Source organism: Corvus brachyrhynchos, unplaced genomic scaffold (assembly GCF_000691975.1).
Source record: "Corvus brachyrhynchos isolate BGI_N302 unplaced genomic scaffold, ASM69197v1 scaffold17, whole genome shotgun sequence".
Classification (NCBI taxonomy): Eukaryota; Metazoa; Chordata; class Aves; order Passeriformes; family Corvidae; genus Corvus; species Corvus brachyrhynchos.
In genome coordinates, this window is record NW_008240046.1 from 12,947,843 (window position 1) to 12,969,766 (window position 21,924).

The window sequence follows — 21,924 nt, forward strand, 5'->3', positions numbered from 1 at the left end:
TTTGGGAAGAGGCTGTGAGGCACTGATGCCCTGCCAGCCTTGGAGGGAACAGCTGAGGTAATGAATTCTGTGTTGAGGGCAGCAGCAGGGCTGGAGTGAGCAAAGATGAATCTCACCCAGTGTGCAAGAAGCTACCAAAATGCTTTGGGAATGACCCAGTGCACCGTGACAGGGAGACAATCCGAACACAAACATGATGGATCAATGGAGAGACTCCCACCTGCACAAGCATGTTCACAGCACGAGAGGCGTCACAGCACCCAGCCAGAGCTGGGACCTGGCTACAAAGGGCTGGCAACCAGGATGCTAATTCATAATGCATCCGTAAACACCTTTAGTTCTCTGGAGCTACATCAAGGTCTGGAAGCAGAAAAAACAGTTACTGCAAACCAAAATTTGGCACAGTGCCTCCGCTTGTGATTATTTAAGAGCCAACACATTCCCAGAACAGTTAATAGCTCTGTGCTCTGCTTAGAAAGGAGGACACCACAGAAACAAAAATGGAATAAAGAGAGAGGCAGCAGTACCACCAAAACAGCGAAGTTACAAACAGGTTTGGACACAGGTCAGGCATCAATGGCACACAGCTTGTGCAAGGACCACCAAAGCACAGACTTGGAGGGTATCATAGGCACAGTTCAAAAGGCAGCTATTTCTTTCTGCTCATCAGCTGGAAGGCTTCAGATGGAGACTTCACCCAGTCTCGGAAATAACTCTTTCAAACAAAAGACAGGCACATTTGGCATAGAGTCTGAGAACCAAGTAACTAGAGCCAAAAGACATTTGGAATCATGATCTATAGGGAAAAACTCAGATGCTTAAGAGTTTACACAGGTGGCAGATACATCCTGAGAATACAGAGACCTGAGACCAGGTAACTGTTTGAAAAGGATGGACATCAATTGTTGCACAAAGAAGAACAAAACCTTACTATACACCCAATAATTTTTGAGGGTATCATGAAAAAAATTTTTGACAACATGGAGAGTAAAGGCCTAACATAGGATTTGTTGATGGGTTGTGAAATCACCCTCATCAGAGGTTTTGAAGATAAACATCTAGCCCTCTTGGGGGCAAGGAGATGGATTAGAAGATACCTTTAAGTCACTTCTGGCCCTGAATTTCTAAGAGTATTGCAGTTCCACTGGTATACCCTTTCTTGTCAGTAGGCTTTGATTATTAATTTTAAAAAAAACCTTATCCTTCATTGACTTCTGTAATGCCAATTCTCTTTTTCTTCCTTCTTATTTTATTGAGTCAACAGATCATACACCTCTGTATCAAACTACAGGGAACAAATCTACACGCATTCATACATATCATGAATATGATGGACACAGAAAACACCAGCCCTGCCAGCTTTAAAACAAAATACATTGATTTACTCCATGGCAACATACCCTTGAGTTTTGCACAATACCCCCAGATACTAGCTTATCAAAAATAGAGAATTTTGCTGAGCAGCAGAAAGTCAGAGGTGAGGGGCAGCATGGGATAATTGAAAGATTTAAAACAAGTATGTAATAGTCAGACCTGTTTCCTGTTTCCAGAGGTAAAGGAATTTCCTGTTTCCGGAACTGGCTATTTAAAGAAAATCCTGACAACAGAGGGTTTGGGGTTGTGTCTTTTTCCTAATAATGCCAAATAAAATAAATTAGTAGGGCCAGTGCTCCTGAGCTCATTCTTTGGAGAGGAGTGGCCTCTCTTTTGCAAGCCACACAAATCACCACACTGCCAGGTGCCTCGGTGGCTTAGCACCCAGTGATGGAGGATGAAGACAAGGTTGTGGCACCGGAAGGCCCAGCAAGCACCCACAGCCTCTGCAAGAGGGCTCTGCCATCAGCCTCTTCTTTCAGTTCATGCCATAAATTCTGAAGTCAATCCAGACTGACTAGTAGGAGCACAGGAACAGCAAAGGGCCCTACAGCCAGCTAAAAATCTCATCTGCTGCAATTATTTGATGAAACACCCAAAGACTTCTTTCAACCAAACATGAAGCTGGATTCTTTTCATTCCAGCTGTTTTTACAGTCAGTCAAGGAGCGGAAAATAAAATTTAAAAAAAAGAAATCCTAGATTGTTCACTTGTGGAGTATTTCTGTCATGTTGTCATTTTAGTGGTTTTCATCTCTGCTCCAGGGCAGTTCAAGCATCTAAAAATATGGGGGAAAAAAATGTGTACTGAAAGGTACAGCCCTGCTGGAAACTGTAGGAGAGCTCTGACCTCCTCACTACAAAAGAGGTTTGACACTGGAAGTGCACCTGTGTTGTACACTGTGCATTTTGAAAATGTGAAGGTTTCATGGATTTTTAAATAGCTAGAATTGCTTTTAATTTTTTTCTTTATTTATTTAAGAAAAAGAAAAGTTACATTTGCAGGTTTTCAACACTTAAGAAGCAAAATTCTGTCCAGGTTTGGTCTTGAAGAAATAAAGCTGTGCAGCCATTTGTACTGTATTGCATCAGGATTTCATGGTGATTTGCTATGGAAAACCAAACTGATTGGTTTGCAGAGGGGTTAGCTGGGCCCAGGACTTCCACATAGGAGATCATGAAGGTAGAGGGAAGCTGGTACAACTTGGGGACAGAGCCAGGTGGTGTCACATCCACCACTCTGCTCAGCTCACACATGCACAGCCTTGCAGCTAGGGATCCTTCCAGGGTAGTAGAGGTAAAATAATACACAACGAGGTATTTCTAGGGATGGAAGCAAGGAAGCCTGTGACCAGTGTTCTGCTTCCTGCTCTCCAGGGCCCACTTTATTCTTCCATACATGAAACAACAAAGGGCTCAAAACTGCACACTCCTAGTTTTCATCTTATGCAATCAGCAAAAATGTTAGGGCTCTGAAATTGTTCTGATCTACAAGTAGAGAGCAGAACCTGAGAAGTTTCACCAGTCTTCATAACACAGGAGTTTCCTGATGCTGCTCTTACTCCTGTCTCCACAGGAACACACAGTCTTGCCCATCTGCCAGTTAGGCAAAGCACGTTTAAGCAGAGAAAGGGAATTGGACAGGACTGCCACTAACTACCCTTCAACTCCCTTGCATCACTCCTGTGATTAAGGGAACTGGAAAAGATTTGTTATGGGGAAATGTGAGGGATACCCAAACAGGGGAGCAGGTGGCAAAGACAAATGGGTAGAGGAGAGGGGATAATGCTTTCTCTAGCTACCACTTCACATGATGCAGGGCTACACATAGTGCTGGTTTTGCAATGCCTGTTCCGGATGGAGGCAATATTTTAAAAAAATGTTGCTTCATATTTTTACAACATTGCAATTAAGCATTATTTTGTTATTGATATTATCTCAGCTGTGAAATATTTGGAGCATTTGAGTCAATGCACAGACAAGTGTCACAAGGATTGAAAAAACAGATTTCCTGCCATTTTTCACATTGAAACAGATGCTCAATGGAAACTGGTCTTCTCACTCCAGCTGCCAAAACCCGAACTGCCTGTTGCAAAAGCCTGGTCCAATTTTCCTAGACAATTTTCCCACCTGTTTCCTGGTAGGTAATGACACCCAAGAGCAGGGAAACAATAATGTTTAAGGGTCATGGTCATAGCAGTACCCACACACAAAGTCTGTACTTCAGATCCATTCCCATGGCAGATGCTTACACTCCATCACACTCCCAGTTTGGATTTCTGCAGACCCAAAAAACCCATCCTCACCACAAGCAATCTGCTAGGGATGGCCTTCCTGAGGCTGTCGCCAAGGAGGGCTCACATGGACATCAGCAAAATGACACTTTGGCAACATCAGCTTGCTGAGCCTGCTCAGAGATGGCCCCTCCATGTGATGGTCTACTCAAAGGCTGCCACAGGCAGCCCCAAACATGAAAACTCCTGGGTTAACATGAGACTCTCTTTCTAACATCCTCAACAGCTCAACGCTTTTTTCTGGTCTGGAATTCCAGAGTAGGTCACACATAACCAAGCTAAGGACACACAGCAAGGTTTACAAAAGATTTTCACAGTGGCATTTGAATTTCTTCCTGCAAGTTACATGACCTACTTGCAGACAGCTGCTATCATAGAGCTTGCCAGAGTTGTCATGACGGGATCAGGCAGAAGCTGCAAACATTACTGTATGCATTTCACAGAGAATATGGTATTTGCCATGATGCCATAGGACTCTCAGTGTGCAACCACAGCAGCACTCCCAGGATCTCAGGACTTGAAAAGGCATAGAGCTGGGGTGTGTTAAACCAGCTCCAAGCCATCAAAAATGCTAGAAGGCCAATTCCTACCTCCTCACTCACTCTCCCTGTAGAGGAATACCAAGATGGCCACATCAAGCCCCCAACGGCATCACCGAGAGCCATGTGAGACATTTCCTACCAGAGAAGGACCAAAGCTGCCTCCTGAATGACTGACCCTCAGAAACAGAGCAGACACTGAAACAAGGCTGCAGAACCATGACCAAAAGTCAGGATTAATACAGCACAAGTAGCAGTAAGTTATTCAGTAATCTGAAGCACCAAACCTCCAGGACCTGCAGTCATTCAGAAAGTCTGGAAAAAGGCAAAATTAGCTCATATTTCAAAAGCAGCAAAGCAAGTGCAAGCTTGACGGCAAGCATTCTGCAGTTCCTGACCTTTGGAAAATATAGGAAAAGGTATTAAGCAGAGGGAAAAAAACTTTAAAAATAGTACATGCCTAGACTGCCTCTACCCCACTGTTTTTCAACTTCCCCAACATACCTCTCCGATGAGGTGGAGGTGGCTAGCAGGGACAACAAAGGAGGGCTCCTGAGGTCAGCAGTAATAACCTAAGTGACATGACTAATGAGAGCAGAAATCAGTAAGCCTTGCTTACATGCTCACCTTCATCACTGCTAACACCAGTGGGAAGCATTTGCCAAGGATAATCTGGTCTAGACCACAGCAAGGCATGGAGCTGCCTACCAACTGGGGAGTGCAGCGATTGAAGTTCAGTTCCATTTCCCAGTCACGCCACCAGACCCGCTTCACTGGGAGAAACATATGTAGAGGAACCAGAAACGACATTTTCTGGTTTTCAATGTCAAAATCATAGACCAGAGCAAGTTTCCCCAGTTCTTGGCATGTAAACTGTCTCCCACATAAGACAAATGAGGACATCATGTATTAAACTGAGGGCTTGCTGAATGGGATATTTTAAGTGTGGGATGGTGCAGGGTTTTCTTCCCTCACCATGTACAACTAATGGTCTGGATCTTGCATATTTCTGGCTTTTTGCACTGTGATTTAATGCTACAGTGACTTCAGTCAGAATTAGTAAGACAGCTTGCACACCAAGAAAATATTTAAGCAGTATTTAAAAACAAGTTCTGGGTTTGGGTTTTAGGCATAACTGTGGAAAAAAAAAATCACGGTATGTAGGCTAGGTGCTTGGAAAAGTTAGTGCAAGATGTTCTAACACCATTCCTGTAAAAACTTCACGATAATCATGAACTACTTGGTGCACAAATAATTCTCAAAACCTAGGTATCTGCACACCACATGCAGAATCTAAGTTATTCAGGCATTCAGATAAAAAAGCAATTGCTTATGGCATAAAACCAAATACAGGGTCACTGCCCTCACGTTCTTTTACAGCTAAACCAATTTCATTGTATGTACTTAAACTTTCAATTCCTGTTGAGACACCATTTACATTTAATAACTTCCATTTCACATAAAAGCTGTGGTGGTCAATGGGAGAGACAACAGCTCTATGGAGGGAAGATGGTGGCTTACACACAGAGAGAAGATATAATTAGCATCGTCTCCACAAAACAGGAGAAACAGTAACGAAACTGGAAAAGGAAAAAAGCAGAAGGGGAAAAGCAAATAATTTGTCAGGTAGGTCACCCTACACAGGAAAATTGCTAGGCTGAAAGTAGCTCACAGACACCTGGAATGCTCCAATAGTGAGACTTTTTTCAGATCACATAAAAAAATTTCTATTTCTGCTGCTTAAAAGAGAAGTCTGTGTTTTTCATTCTGTCTGGAGGACTTAACTTTGTTACTGGGAGATACTGCTATTGGCAGAAACTGGATAAAAACTATGAAATCAAATATTTATTTGCTTTTAAATTCAGGGGCACAAAGAACCACTTACACTTAATATTCATTTTACCTGTGTGCTTATATTTGTATCTGTGAAAAACTTTTGGACCACTGCTATCTCCCCAAAATTTTCATGGAGTAACATGTGACTCTGCAGTCAGGTTTTTCCTTGAAAACATTAAAAAAGTCATATGACTTTGAAGATCAGCTCCAACACCCCTTAAAATAACATCATTGATTGCCTGTTGCTTTCAGGTGGAGCAGCCTTAGAGTCAGGAGACTGAGGAACCACTAATGACAACAGGTCTTGCAATGTCTCCTCCTACATGTGGTTTCTACAGTGAGACCAGGACACACTGGATACTCTTTAAATCCAAGGCATAAGCATTTGCCTATAGGCTTGGTAGAACTGATGTAATGCTGCGGCACAATACAATTCTTTGTATAATTGCTCCATATTACACTTTTTTCTAAATTATTGTTTTAGTTGCAGGGTTTAAACATTTCCTTTTAAATGGGAGATTTAAAATAGGTACAGATATTGTAGCTATATTAGCTATTACATGTCTATCTATCTATCTATCTATCTGTTTTCAGAAAGCCAGGACACCTCTGGACAGCACACACATTGCTATCAGCCCTCTGGGGCTGGTTTAGCCTGCCTCCAAATTTCAAAGTCTACTCAAAAGCAGATTCTTCCTGCGATAAGTTTAATCCTGTAAAAAGTAGTAAAAACATGCTATTCATGCTCACAGAGTGTGCCTTAGGACCCTAGGTCTGAAAAGTCATTCATCAGTGATTTGCTAGGGAAATAGAAATCAGTATTCCCACACCCTGTGACCTTGCTTGCCACACTACTCAGGGAAACAGGGGCACCAATATGCCTTGACCCAGCCCCACACAGCAACTGCTCACGGCTGACAGATATGGATTTCACCACATACCTATGACAACAATTCACATGGATTAGCTGGTTTGACTCACTTCTCTTTTGAAATATGAATACAGCTTGAAATTACCTGTGTATCCAGGCTCCCTGGTCAGAAGAGAAAAAGGTTGCTTTATTCAGGTTTGAATTTTCATTCCCTTCTCCCCCTCACCTTTTGAAGTGGCCAGCTGGCTAATGCCAGTTGTATTTGCCATGCTGTAGGTCACAGCCCAACTGGGCAGGCTGGCAGCACTGCCCAGACAGATAGGGGAAGTCCAGTTTTCCCAAACATGGGTGCTCCCAGTGCATTGTCAGACAAATTGAGTACAAGTAGTAGGCCCAATAATTAAATAGCAAGCTCATATTTGATGCTTTTCATCTGTGCACTCCAAACACATTAAAAGAGAAGCAGTGTATTATTACTATTATTGCTGTTTGCTGTATGGGGAAACTGAGGCATGGAGAGATGAATTTCCCTACTAGGTTCACCTAGTGGGTTGAAACAAAGCTTGGGAGGGGACCTGTTAGCACAAGTTTGAACCTAAATAGCAAAGAAAATGAAGTTATTATCTGCATTCCATCAACTGCTGTACCATATGGTTAGATGAGGGCATGAGTCCAAGCAAAGCACCCAAATGACTCCTTCAGCTGTAATGCAACAAACAAAACCCAAAATGTACATCCACATATTAATCAGTGTAATCCCTTAAGCTTTGCCTGCGTTTCTGCTGACACTATGTTATGAGGATCTATGCTGAAAATTTAATAAAGGATAAACCCAGCAAATGAGCACCATCTCTAACACTACATATACCTGATCCCATCTTTCCAAAACTATCAGCTTCCAAGAGGGTTTTTTTTCCTTTGACTACAGGCTCTTTCCATTCCTGGTAAGATGGTACTTTAAAGTATACTTTAAAAAAGAATTCGCTAAGAGCACCTTGGTTCCTGATTACATCTCCAGCACGTGTTAGGAAGATCCTGCGCACACTAATTACTCTTTATCTAAATCAGAGATTCTTTTAATAGTTTAATAGTTCAGAGTCTGATATACAAGAATCAGCAAGTCTTCTGTTATTAAATATTGTACAGTTTACCAAATAGAAGAAAAAGGAAGTGAAAACCAGATATAAACTGTCTTTGTTCCCTTTGAAAACTGCTTTGTTCTGCTGCCCCACTGCTTGAAGTAGATTAACTCATGTACACCAAGAAATGAGGAAAACGAACCAAGGGATGAAGGACAGGAGAGGGAAGCCTTTACCAGGGTGCCATGTGCTGATGGCTGGATATGCAGGGATTTTTTGTACGTTTAAATTACATTTCCTTGGGCTTCTGCTCTCAAATCTTGAATCAAGCAATCCTGGATTGCAAGTTCTGCCCTTGAAGACCTGCCAGAGGGCCTCCAGAGAGAAGCAGGGAGAAGACAAAAGGACATACCATGATTGCTCCAATGACTCTGAAATCAGACAAGCATGCCCAAAACAGAGTGAATGCAGCAACACTACTTCATATCTCACATCCAGGGGCGGCTTCTCCTCTGTATTTTAATGCTTTGAGCATTTAACCCAGGAAACAAGTGGTGACAATGTTCACTGTGCATTCAGGGGCAGAAGAAGCAGGTACATGGACAAAAGGCTGTTTCTCCATGAAAACTTGTTTTTTATGCCCTCCATAAATTTGCAGACACCCTGCAAATAATTTCTGCAGTGGTTGGGGTTTTTTTAAATTTTTCTTACAAAGATCAGCATAAGAATTTAGCCTCACTGACAGGCAATGTCACACTAGCGATAAGTTCACCAGAGCTGTTAAAAAATATTTCAGTACCAGATTAGGATGCTGTTTACTTCCTAGGCTACACTAAAATGTGGAAGCACCCTTCTCGAGAAAGGTGCTCACCTGCCTTAGACCAGGAGGGGAAGACAAGGAGAACTAAGGGGAACAACAAAATCAAGCAGTTGTGTCGAGGCTGGGCATTGAGGGGCTGGACATGCTACAGAAATGGCATCTCCATGCAAAGGTATAAAGGTATCCAATGGAGGCAACCACCGGGGGTATTTCAGTATAGCAAAAGTAAGGCCCAGCCAACCCAGAAAGACACTGCAGACACACACAAGCGAGCCCTTCCTCACCAGCTTGATGGAGAAGGGTAATGCGGGGGACAATACCTGGCAGACAGGAGAAGAATTAGGTAGAGCCTGGAGCAGCTGAAAGTTGTGCCAAGGGGCAGCGACAGCAAGTATCCAGTGCGGGTGAGCCAGTGGTTGCACAGGCCAAAGAGCTGGGGGAAACAGGGATGTGCTGTATATACGCGTGTGTGCATGCGTGCGTGCCTGCGTCAGGTGAGCCGGCAGGAAGGAGGTCTCAGTGATGATGGCAAGAGGTAATTATAGCCTGCAAAGGTTGGAGCTCGTAAAAACGAAATTAGATTTCCTCGAAAGTTTGTAGCTGCAGATTTTGTGCGTAGTCTGGACGCATGGGATGAGCAAGAGACTGAACAACTACGCACTGTGTGTCCAAGTGGGATAGGAAAGGCAAAAATTGTGATGGGATTAGGAAAAGGTGTTTGGGAGGGAGGGTAAGGAGATGGCTCATACCACCAGCTACTGAGAGGAACGTCAAGAGAAAGGCAATGAAAGGCTAAGTGGGAAGTAATGAACAAGGGAGAGCAGGTGAGCAGTATGGAAAGGGTAGCCGAGACCATGGAGCAGGCTGGTATACAGGAGGCAAGGGACTGGAGTAATGAGAGCCAACAGGAATGTGCAGGACAGCCCAGGAAAGGGGCAGGGAGAACTGAACCAAGGAGATGCCAGCAGGACAGCCAGAGAGGTCAGTGAGGGTCAAGGGATATGAAAGGAAGAGAGTTGAAAGCAAAGGAGCCTAACATAGATGGCAAAAGGTCACAGTGACCTGGCCAAGAAAGGGTGTTGAGACAGAAAAGATGTGAAGATAAATCAAAGTTCAAGGAGAAAAGTTTCCTCATGTGCAGTAGAAAGACTATAGGGAAGACAAAGGAAAAACCCAGAACTTTTATGTATCATTAATATCAGAACCCCAAACAGACATAGCCCACAGGCACAAATCAGGAGTTTATTCTGCCTGAGCCTGAAATACTTCAGGACAAACATACACATTTTACAGGGTACAATTAAACTCTGCTCTCCTTCCCACCCCTCTGCAGAGGAAAACCAAAGCCTGCCAAGATCCCTTTTACTTCATAATTTCCTTTCTTATTGCACCTCGAAGCTAAACCAGCACAGTGACAGGATTCAGACAGATCCATGTTTATTTCCCTTTGCTGTGTAGGGCACAGTCCAGCCAGAACAACGATGACAATTATTTCCTAGAATTATTACCACATTTCACACCCTTTCCTCTGGGTTATGAGAAGCAGCACCCCTTCCTCAACAACACCTACAGCTAGTTTCCTCCCTCACCAGAGACCTGCTGATGTGCTCTTCTTTCTGGGTTTTTCACTCTGTCCCAGCCCCCTTGCCCCTTCATAAAGAAATAGGGTTTCATTTTCTACCAGAAACAACTTAGCCCTCAATTGCATCGAAGAAAAGAATTCACTTGGCACTTGTTAAAATAATTTTAAAAACATTTCAAAAATCTCATTTACACAATTATTGCCCCATTCAGAAGCAAAATTTGGTTCTTTAAACCCTCATTAATTTCTGGCACAAGGTCCCATCTGGCCCATCACAAGTAACACAAAGCTGTTTTTCTGCACAGCAAAGGGCACTGTTCTGCACGCTCTCTGCAAGGACAGCTTTGGTTTAATTGCCTCATCACTTTAGGATGCTACAACACCACTCCCTTGATGACACTACCAGTTAGTTACTTTTAAAGGGGTGGTCATTTTACCCCTACAAACAAACTTCCATCATTCCAAAGGCACTAATTTAGACAGAAGGGATTTCCCAATGTCTTGGTGCAATTCTGAACTGGCTTAGTGTCCTCTACCCACAGTTCTTCCAGGGATGTATAAACAGTGAGCCAGAGGACACCAGCCATTTTCAAGAGCTTTCCGTCAACCTCCCTGTCAAATTCACTCCAAGGGAATGCCATAACAGTAGAAGGACATGCAACAAGATCTTCAACTTTATTTTCGTTTTGTAGATGAAGAAGATTGAAACAAAAACACAGCTTGTTTCCCTGAGGCCTGAAGAGTCAGTCACAACTCACAACGAATAATATAGTCTGTGTGAGATCCTAAAACGAAATACTTCAAGTAGATATGCTTCACAGGTCACATTTAAATTCCATGCACCTTGTCACTTCTCTGTATGGGAAAATAAATAATTTTATAGAAGGAAAATGCTTGATCTCATTTTGACCGAAACACCCCGTGCATTGATGGGGGTGACTTGCGGAGAGTTATTCAGAAGTTTGCACCAAGGGGCAAGAAACCTCTTCAAATAACAGTGTAAATTGAATGTTTTGGAACCAAAAACCTTTTTTTTTTCAGTATAAAGTAGTCTGATAGGTAGAAGACACTTACAGGCACATTTTTGTCAGACACTTCCCATCTACAGGCCCAAACACATCCCACCTTGGATCTGGCTTCAGCTCCAGGAACCTCCTCTTCCTCCTTTCCTGGTAACACTCTTTTAATTATAACTGAGATAAAATAGCTAAACGGCCACTAGCAGGCTAACAAGCACAACACACCTACGTGCCTAATTTCAGAAGATTACATCAAGCATTCCTTGTCAAGGTGAAACTGCTCACAGGACTGTAGGTTCAGCACTTAAACAAAGTATGTGTATTTTGCAGGAGAGAAAAAGCAGGAGGAGTAAAGTCCTGTATCACCTTTAAACAAGGTCATGGGATAAAAATACAGCTATTTCTTAGCCTTCTTTACCTGTCAAATAGGTCTAAAGCACAGCCCAGCTTGACAGCAGCACTTAACCACCCTGCATTCTTCACCGAGATAATTACACCCCTAATAGCTGACCCCTCTGTTCTGCACTGCGTCAAAGGGGTTTACCTTTTGTAACATAAACCCCAGGAATGGCTCAGAGCAAAATGAGTTAGGCTTTACTAGTCATCCAGCAAGACACACATACCTTCACTTCCACAAAGCAACTAATAAGCTGGACAAAGCCATTACAGAATCAATCAGGTTGGAAAAGACCTGCAAGATCAAGTCCAACCTACGAGAGAAGCAAGAGACAGGCTGAAACCAGCACATTCATGTAGTTCAATGCAAGTGAAGATGCAGGCTGCTGGACTGCTGCTCTGTAATAAAGTTTACCCAATGCAAAGATAAAGGCCTGATTTTACAACATTCTGCCACTCTTTTAGGAGCGGAGAGCGAGTACCATAATGCCAACAGAACACCACAGAGATAAATCCTCCAAAATACGCAGCAAAGCAACCTTACACAATGGCAAGGAAAGCCACTGGATTCCACACTAATAGGTCTTACCTCATCTGGCCTTTTTAATGGGGAAGAAAAGTTTGGAAGAAGAGAAGAATGGGAATCCAAAATGCAGCAATAAAATCCAGCTCCTCAAGAAGCCACTCCTTGCCTATTCTGTTCATATTTGATCAATAAATGCTCTACATTCAATATCACATTGTGCTTACAAATGACTTCTAAATCTTCTAGATAGAGAATCTTTTTGACATCCTGCTTACACAAAGGCCAAGGCCCTGAAACCCCAGCCACAATCAGGACACACTGCCACCACCAGAGCACAATGTACACACATACACATATAAGACCCACAGGATGACTTACATTGGATTTCCTCTCTAAATGAATGTATAACCCAGCTGTTCTCTTCACTTTGACTATTTCTGCCCAATTTCTTTCTTTCCACTTTTTCTTCCCTCTGTTCTCCATAACACTAACACCAGACATAACCCATACAGTGATGATGTCTCTCTGCCACCAATCTGGTTGGCTGGGCCAGCCAGATCATGCAAGTGACTAAGCTCTGGTATTAGGATTTGCTTCTGAAAGTTTTCGTTTTCTAAAGCTTGAAGACCAGATTCCCTTGCATGCAGCTGCAGCTTAAATCCTCCTTAATACACAATCTTACTTCGTGTTTGCAGGTATCAGTGCAATAAATGTTCTGTCAAAAATCTGTTTGATGCACTGCTCAGCGGATTGAAGCATAAGGGAGTGGTTATTCCAAAGCACCCATGGCATTTAAAGATTTCTCCCAGGATCTAGCATTTCACAAGGTGCCTTGCTGCTGTAGGACTTGGCCTGGCTGAGCCACACTAGCAGATACAAGTAAAGATTTTTAGAATAATATTCAATAATGCTGAAGCCACCACAGCAAGGAAAAACTACTGCAAAGGATTAAACATTCCAAAATTTCTTCTTTCTCCTCGGTCTGCCACACTAATATCTGCAAGCTTTGTTCCTAAAGGTGTCATCAGCCTGGCTTGCACACAAGCACAGTGACTAAGAGTTCAGTCCCATGCTCAGCTTCCCCTCTCACTACCCCAACAAATTGCCAACACCTGACATGGGCTGAACCTTGCTCCCCAACCTGTGGAAGCGCGCCCTTCCTCTGCCTCCACCATACCTAGCCATTTTGGATATGCATGGCTCAGCTGTTTTTCTCTAGGCCTGGCAAAGCAAAACAATTTTTGGAGACACACCATTATAGGTTGTGTCTACTCTAGGTAAGTCCCAGGAGCCCACTGACAAGCTCTTGCTTCAGCTCATTGCATCCCGTTCAACCCGTCCTTTAGCAGATTTGGGCAGAGGAAGATTTCCAAGTAACTGCTTCTCAAGCCATCACATGAGATGGTGTAAGAAAGGCCTCTCTCAAGTGAGCATCTTGCTGTGTGGAAATACATTACTTATAGAGAGCCCAGCTACTTCTGTCCTTCCTACTACCTGTTGCATATAGCCCTATACAACAAGCCAAAACTAGGAAGTCATTCTTACTGGCTGACCCAACCATAAGGAGTGACACCAATAGGAAAAAGAGCACTATGACTGTTTCATGCTATGTCATTTGCCATGCTGCATTGTTCCAGTAGGAAAAATAAAAAAAACCAAAAACCAAAAAATTCCTAAGCAACAATCAGAAATGAGCAAAAATCCTGAATGAGACCCTGTGTGAGATCCTATATTCCACAGAAGTTCAGCAAGTATATTTTTAATTGCCAAATAGTTTCACATCACACAGGTAACAATAAAGTATTTTTTCTTTTATTGGAAGTGTTAATGAACTGTTATCCTTGTCTTGCTCATGCTATTCAACAAAAGAATTCTCTACACTTCCCTAGATTTGCATGTTATTCCACATATTTGGACTTCATGGTCACGCTATGGAAGATATTCACATGAGTAAACACGACAGTCATTATAAGTACCCCTACGAAGAGACATTTCATCTCCTCTTCTGGCATTTGCAGAGATCAGGACCCAAAAACCACTAATGTGCTGCACTCAGTTTGTTCCAGGCTCAGCATTTTTAAATAAAACAGCCCATTTTGAAATCAATACTGTAACAAATATCTCCTTTTGTAAGGAGCCCCTGACACCAAGAACCCCTGGCTTCATGTAGGTCCTTACAACTCTATAATGAGCTCCTGGGAGGTCCCCAGGTTTTTCTTTCTTTTTTTTTTCTTTCAGCAATGGGGGCAAATTCCTTAGACTCACTTTTCTGGTCCTTGAAGCAAATTATCAGATGAAGAAAATGATGCGTCTGTAAAAGTAGAAGGAAGATTTTATAATAGGCAGCATACCAGTGCACTGACCCCCTTCAACCCACGATGGGAATTCAAACCAGCTTTTCCAGGCTGGGATCTTCTGCCCAATGCGCCTATGCTTTGGTTTTCATCGAGGAGGGGCCCCTGTCTCCAGTGCCTACTGCCCGCCTCTCAGCCAAGTCAAAATCTCATGGCTTTGAGGCCGCAGGCCAGGTGCTTACCCTTGCCCTTGAGACTTGGTGGCCACTGGCACAACACAGAGCAGGAAAAGGAGCATCTTCACACACACCTCCCATGAGCTCTGCTGGGAGCCACCTGTGGCTACAAAAGCCAGCTCCAAATTAGTCACAGGGGGAGCCAGGAATGGTCTGGCAGCACACAAAGAAGTTCTTGTGTATGCCAAATTTTTCTTCTGTGAATGTATCTATTTACTTTTGAAGAGAAAAACTTTCAGGTTTGGGAGGGAAAGACTGTTCTGTTGTTTGGGATTTTTTATGAGAAATCTTTCATGTAAGATCTGGAGGATACGAAAAGTCTAAAACATTACTTATCCATTGTTTTATTATGTTTTCTGAAAATAATCTCTTTTGTTTGTTTCATCATTGTTTTGTTTTCTGAAAATAATCTCTTTTGTTTGTTTCAGACTTACCTCCTAATAATTTAATTTGATGCTCCCAAATCCTTACATCAGAAAAAAAAAAAAACCAAACAGAAAAACATAATTGCTCCACTCATTTTCTCCCAGGACTCAATTCAATCAGCTTCCACAATATAGCTGCTACATGCAAAAATAATTCTCTAAACCAAGAATACCTGTCCTTGCATTTTTCCTAGTTCTCTGGCTTTTTTAAATTGGTATTCTACCACCTTCCATTTTATTTCCTATTTATTAAACCATCAGTTCATTGGAAAAAAACACGCAAGCATATATTAAGTTCAAACCAAACTGGCAAAACACTGTACGTTTCAAAAAGCCAAAGAGGAAGCTTAAGTTCCTGCCTTTGTTCTATTTATTTCTATTCTATTTATCTTTTTGTTATCAACTTGAATATGTTCTCTGTTTCTGTCTTTAGACAGAAAATGTCCAAGTACTTTGCTGCCTAAAGAAGGTTGAGCAAAAACCTTTGGTCCAGTTGTCTGGTCAGCCAGAATATATATGCAAGAAGTCCTCCAGCGGAAAAGCTGTGACCTTCAAAGAAAAAAATGAAGCCAACTGTAGTTATGAAAGTGATTCACACCCTTGTCTTTAAATATACCTAAGAAACGTGTTCTTAAAAGCAAAAAAAGACATTATAATTGTGTTTGTTGTGCATCTGCATTCTCTGCATTGTCAAGTCATCAGCATGAACTCCTAGTCATGAGTGCCAGGAGTGTGGATGTCCAGGTCACCACCACAAACAGTAAGACACCCCGACATCCAACAAACATGGCATGGGGAAGGAAGTTATTTAAATGAGTGGCAAGTGGACTGAAAGAAGGAAATACAAACTGCATCAACAATAATCCTTTTAACATAACATCTATATTTTCTCCTCCTTGATTACAATGCACAGCAAAAAATTTTGCAAATTTCTGAAGAAACAGAATGATGCTTTTACTGTCAAGAAGTCAGGAGCTAACAGTGTGAGATAGCTTGCCCAGACACTGCTGGCTAGTCAGAAAGAAAAAAAAAAAAGTGCCATCTAATAAAGCCAAAACACAGACTCCTATATTATAAAGTCAGGCATGCCCTTACCCATGTATTAGCCAGACAGGCAGCTCTGGATTCTGCATTTAGAAATATAGAAAATCTTGTATATATTTGCCTGGGCTTGCAAATGCCACTATATCAACTTCTAGAGATGCTTTGGGCAGCATATTTTGTATGAATTACACCATCAGAAAAGGTTTATAATCCTGCTCAGTTGGCAGCAAACTTTGCTTACACATATAAACTTTTCAATTGTTTAAGTGTAAAACAGAGTGACTAGGACACATGAGCAGAGAATTGCTTGATTTTATTCCATCATCCCTTCTACAATTCACTAAAAACAGCCACTTAGAGAACCACAAAAAAAGCTACAGTTTGTGCAAAAGACAATAGAAAAATAGCAGGATATTTACTTCTGCTACCAACTAACATGAATATTCAACTTTAGCAGTAGCCTTCATAGTTACCCTGGAATAAGTGTAAGAAGTGGGACCTCCCCTCTTTACTGAGTCCAGGGTGAATTTAGCTCCAGCAATTGCAGAATAGTTTTACCAAACTGTCATCATTCATGTTACCTTCTCAACCGTGCTGAAAGCTGTAAATTGTTTCTGAAAGAGCACTCCCTTTCTGAAGACCAAGAAAGTATTTCCTGGCTCGACCCTTAGAGGATGATCGGTTAATAATTCAACAGCAAACCATATCGGGTAAAAAGTGAGGAAATGGGTATTAAAGAATCAGATAAAATGCAAAGTCTACATTTCATACATCCTTTTTCTCCTGTGTTCCTCTTAGTTTGAGGCATTTCTATTTCTCATTTCACTAGAAGTACCACCTAACTCCTACTGTCACTGGGAAATTCCCACTGATGGAAATAAAAGTTGGATCTTAAATGTAAGACGGGATGGGAAGGTCTATAGTTACCAAGCTTGCCCCTTTCAGTAACCCAACAGGGTTTAAATAACAGCTTCTAAAAGCACAAGGGTCATCCATCTGCTTTGCTTCTTCCTTTAGCAAGTCCCTTTGCAGATCTGCTGTGGTGCAGATGCCCAGATCTGCTGACCAGGCACACTGAACACAGCCAGTCTCACCAGAAGCAGGTTAATGGATCTGTTGTATTAGAAATTGTAGCAGATGGGCCAAAATGCTCACAAACCTTGTATATTTTCTGTGGGTTTACTTACATTACTATGCAAAAATATATATCTAGGGTATTTTTCTTTTTTTTTTTTAATAAGTCGTTTATTCAGACAATGAGTTCTCTGTGAGTCAATGAATGACACATTTTCATAGCCCAAAGGGTATCTGTCAAACTGCAGAAACACTGAAAAAAAAGCATGAATGGTCAATGTCTCCTCCTCCACTCTATTCTGAGACCAACTTCAAGGCCTGCAGCCTCCATTAAGTGCTTTCTGACACAGTTCAGGTAAGAATAAAGTAAGGAGATAAGGAAACAGTGTCTAAGAGTGGTTTGACAGTCTAAACTCAGATAAAAAACATGATTTAATGAGCTGAGTAAAAAGACTGTGGTTGCGCAAGGAGCAGATCAACTGCAAACAGAAAAGTCACAAAAGAAGTGGGAAAATTAGGTTATGAGAGGAAGAAAAAGCACTTGGTTGATTTGTTTTCCATAACTTCCAGTCACCAAGTCATTACAACTTAACTTCTCAGCATTTAAAATTAAAGAAAGGGCAGGCTTACCAGACATTTCAAAAGATCTTTCAAGATTACCTAAAGCAGCCATTGCTGGGACTTTGAAAAAAAGTTTAAACTACGGATTAAGTGGTTCCAAAAAAAAAAAATCTTTCTCAAGACAAGCATGGTAAGAAAAGCTCCTATAAAAAGCTGCTGGCAACTATAGCTCTGTCAATCACCTTAAGGATCTGTCAAAACACAGAAATATATCTGAGGCAAGCTGGGGAAGGAGTTGCACTTTTTTTTTTTAAACAAACACATTTCAACTAAAGACAACAGCTGCCTAATTTTGTTCAGAGCTGTGCATTCAAAAAGGTATCCCATTTGCCTCAAGAAAGCTGGTGTCCAAACAGCGTGGGTGGAAGAGACAGCCAGACGGCACTGGGTGCTCCCGGGTCCCCCATTACACAGAGCAACTGGAGGCAGAAAGACCAGGGGAACCTGTTAGGCAGGAGCCAAAGTTCCAAAAGGACCTGTCCACAGCAAAACATGCGGGAATTTGGGAAATCATCCACAAGATCCACCAGAGCTGCTGTTAGCTGCTGCTGTCTTCAACAGGGCATTACAGGTTAGATGATGGGAACAACTTACCCAATGTCACGGCTGTAATCAGGAGGTCAGACAAGAGACACATGGAGTCTCTTCCTACAAAAATTACCTTATGATCCCACACATATTTGTTTGAAGACTATAATGCAGAGAAGATAAGGCAGCAGCTCCACAGTAATTTATCCTGAACTCTCTTTTCCTCTCTCCTTACTCCAGGTTAGGTTTTTGCCTTTGTGATGGCTCATTGTGGGCTCCTGTGTCAAAGCAAAGGCTGTGTGACCTCCTTGGTGAGGACCCACACCAGCTCAAATCACTGTGGCAGTACAGATACAGAAGGAAGTTCAGTTCCTGCTAAGTATAAGGAGGGACTATAGTTCTGCAGTCAAACATCTGAAAATGGACCTGTGCCTTCCTCAGTGAAGTGTAAACAGAAAGAAAAAGGCCAGTTAGGGACAGCACTGGCACAGATCGACTTAAGCACTTCCCATATCTATCCTAGTACTTCCCAGCAGTCAGCTTCTCAACCCCATTTTTCCCACACTGTTCAGCATCTCGCCTTGCCTTAACCATATCATGGTTTTAAGGATCAAAAACATGCCCTTTACAAAACATGTGGTCTGACTTCAAAGCATAGTATCACCATATCCATTCCAAGAGCCAGCTTTTGAAGGCTCAGCCCCAGCTAGCACCAAATTCAGCCAGTGAAATTTCTGAAGCCATCAGGAGAGACAAGATATCTTCGAAGAAGGCAGATTTTGTAGAAGGAGGTAGAGCAGAGCCAACAGAAGAACGATGATGCTGTAAGCAGTGAGGTAGGTAAACTGAGATGGGACAGACTGTTAGGGGCTCTTTACCAGACTGGTGTGATCCTGGCACAAAGCCATTGCTGGAGAAAATGACAAGAGCTTACATGCTGGCATGAGCTTTTAAGCAGAGAGATAGCATTAAGAAAAGGTCAGTCATGGATAAAGGTAAAAGCCACACTTGCTAAGTTCACAGAAAAAGAAATTCAAAAGGCAGGAAGCAAAAAGCCCTGAGGAATTCACTGCAATAGCTCAGTTTGTAAAGGAGAGTTACAGTATCCCAGCGCTGCGGTCTGGATAAGCCCGAGCTGCCTTTAATCTAGGAACTCAAGTCTCTTACTGCAGCAGCTCATCACAGGCTCCCTGAGTGGCAAGGGGAGTTAGACACTGCTGAAAACCACAATTATTGCTGGAGTTGAAGAATGCAAACCATACCTGAGCTGGCTACTTCAAAACTAGCTCAAATACATTTATGTTCAGCTAAAACACATGCAGGAAAAATCAAGGAGCCCAAGGCTGAAAGAAAGCTTAGTCATCTTGCAGAAGCACTGAGACCTGTGGTTTCAGGAAGGGAAAAGAAAGATACCCCACCACATACCACTTTCCTCTCCACCTCTGCTTTTCCAGGACAAGAGTAGGTCACTTCCACAGATGTACTTCTGGGCGTTGCCACAGAGAAAAGAACCTACTGACAAACTTGAAAAGGACTGTACTGACAAACATGCTTCAGTAGAAGATGCAGAGTTGCCTTCAGGGGCAAATTTCATCTTTTCTTACCACAATTAGGAAAGAACAAGCCTGTGAGAAGCCATATACATTTCTAAAAGATACAGGTACTGTCACACAAGAATCACTATTTTGCAGTCGATTGAAAGAAACACTATATAAACCATGAGAGGCTCCACTTCCCTTCTGTGCAATCACAGGTAGTGTTTACATGTCATATACCAAGAGTGCAAGACCACAGACTGGGACAGTAGGACATGTCTCGTCTACACCTATTGACCCATTGGGCCCTGCTCTCATTTTCTTAGTTAACAACCAGAGCAAATAAAGTAAGGATAGCCATTTATGAGCTATTATGCATTTATGGCTCCAGATTCAAGCCAAACACATATCTAAGTATCTGTGATTGCAAACTCACAACAGCTCTACTAAAACCTTCAAAAAATTTATGCACTCAACTCATTCATGAAGCAGGCTGAGGACTGCCACAAAAATTAATTACTATTGCCCAAGTGGTTAGAAAACAGGTAAAGCAGATCCCGGCACGTTTTGAGCAAGAATTCTTTGCCTGTCTGCCTATTTACAGATTACCTCTCGTTCACAAGTAACCTCATATGTGTGTATTATTATATAAGGTTTAGCACTGTCAGAGCACCTAAGGACTTCAGCCCCAGCTCAGCACTGCAGTGCCCAGCACATCAGTGTGACAAAGCCACCAAGTTCTCGGCTCCAAAACACTTGTGCTCTCAAACACAAGGCAAGGAACAATGTTTGGAACAAGCTTTCCAGCCTGCAGCCATCAAAGTGCCAACCATCAAAAGTTACCACCACAGGTGTCCTTGAAGAAAAGAGAAGAGGAAAAGTTGCAGAGCAAACGCTGAGGCTCAGGGTAGCTGTCATAAATAATAAATTGTGAATTATTTCAAGGGAAAGTTTGGTAAGTCCGCAGCATACTGGTAGGGGAGCACAAGCTTCAGCTGTGTAGGTACCTGCACATTCAGGTGTAAAATGCTGGGGTTGGCAAGGTCAGGGGTTTTCAACTTGGGGTTTGCAGGTCCCCAAGTGATCTGTCAACCCTTTTCCAAATGGTCCATAAAAAGATAAAAGCAAAAAGCACCACTTACATTTGCTTTATTTTCACTGGAAACTCAGCAATCTGCAAACTAAAGAAAGGTAAGGATCATCACACTAGTGGATTGTTACTCACAGGGACAGGAGGCAGCATAAATCACCCAAGTCCTCAGGAACTGGAAATGGGTGTGCAAGCCAACAAGCAAAAGTGTTCCCAGCATAAAAAGAAAGGAAAAATTGAAATAGCATATCCCAGTTGTTAAATATTGTTCTAACTAGTGGGAAATGTTCTGTCAAATGTTCTGTTCCTTTTTACCCCAGTCACTCATCACAAAAATCAGCACTGAAGACTGTAGCTCGCTTTTCTTCCATCTCACCAGATGATTGGTTTCTAGTGGTTCCCAATAGACAGGATATGTTTTGGCCTTTTTCTCAACGCAAACACTGAAGAGACTGGGAACACAGCACTGGGATTAATTTAAGTAACCACTGAAACCTGAAGTCCAGTGATTATCTGAGCAGAAAAATTGAAAAGACTCATGTGCTGGCACACAGATAAATCTGTTTTCCCCCTTTAAAAACAAATATGTCACTGAATGAGACTAGTTATTGACAGAGAAAAGCAGAACAATGATAGATGTCATGATTCTGACATGAAAACATTTTACAGCCATACCACACTTGAAAGGCAGCCGAGAAGCAAGTCCCTACAGACCTTCCAACAGCTATTTGGCATCAGCTTC